Source organism: Nerophis ophidion, unplaced genomic scaffold, assembly GCF_033978795.1.
Source record: "Nerophis ophidion isolate RoL-2023_Sa unplaced genomic scaffold, RoL_Noph_v1.0 HiC_scaffold_130, whole genome shotgun sequence".
Lineage (NCBI taxonomy): Eukaryota > Metazoa > Chordata > Actinopteri > Syngnathiformes > Syngnathidae > Nerophis > Nerophis ophidion.
Window position 1 is genome coordinate 8205 of NW_026907052.1, and position 1080 is coordinate 9284.

Below are 1080 nucleotides of genomic sequence, written 5' to 3' on the forward strand. Positions count from 1 at the left end.
TGTCACCAGACAGGCTAACTCCCTCCTGTAAGTCGCTCTGTGCCGGCCACTGATACATCCTATCACTGCGGTGTCATCAGAAAATAGAAACAGATAAAAGTGGACTGAATGTCTTAAGTAGGGGCGGTGATCTTCAAACGACATGTTGATAAACACACAACCACGTCCACCTTTTAGCTTTTCCAGAGGCTGCTGGCGGGCCTTAAAACTGTGTTGGTTGTGTTTTTTTCTAATTGCATACCTGGCATTGAAAACTCCAAAACTAACGTTTGGGCCCTATTTTTGAAAGCTTTCCAAATGAGGCCAAGAGTCTTATTGCCTCAGTCAGGGAAGATACAAATGCGTTACCAGCAAAAGGTGGCAGTGGTGGGATTTGAACCCACGCCTCCCGAGAGACTGGAGCCTTAATCCAGCGCCTTAGACCGCTCGGCCACACTACCCTTACTCCCAGCTTTCCGAGGATCAAATTGTCGGCATTATGAGATAGCAGACATATGACATGGCAACACTTTGGTTGCGGTGTGGCAGGCAAAAGCCAAGGATGTTTGCTTGTCCCCTGGAAAACACTATGTCACGCAGTCCTCGTTAGTATAGTGGACAGTATCTCTGCCTGTCACGCGGAAGACCAGGGTTTGATTCCCTGACGGTGAGATGGTTCAGGTACCTCTAATTTTCTTCAATTACAATCTTGTTGAAATTTGAGAAGTGACCAAAGTATCATTCTCCGAATGTTGTGATGTGTGGACTCGGCGTTGCTGCACAGCCCTATAGAAATCAAACACAGTATTTTACTAATGTTTGTTCCACCCTTCTAAATTAGGACGCAAAAGCAAGTCTTCAAAAAGGGAAAATCGTTTGTCAGAGTCAATACGTCAAATAAAAGGTTAGGGATGCAGCAGCTGACGACCTCGACATAGCATTAGAAAAATCAACCTTGGTAGAATTAGAAAAGTCCTTAGGCGAAGCCCTATATGGTCTTATTTACTACAACACATCTAACCACCGATGAGCAAACACTGACAACAGTTTAATTACACATATACACATACACCAATGGTTAGCCTAAAGTCAGATGGTACG

General features: G+C 44.5%; 1 non-coding gene across 1 annotated transcript; it reads right to left on the reverse strand.

The window, feature by feature from the left end:
- Positions 1–358: 358 nt before the first annotated feature.
- On the reverse strand, positions 359–440 carry trnal-aag (transfer RNA leucine (anticodon AAG)). Its single transcript has one exon. It is a non-coding gene; the product is annotated as a tRNA-Leu (tRNA).
- Positions 441–1080: the final 640 nt, after the last annotated feature.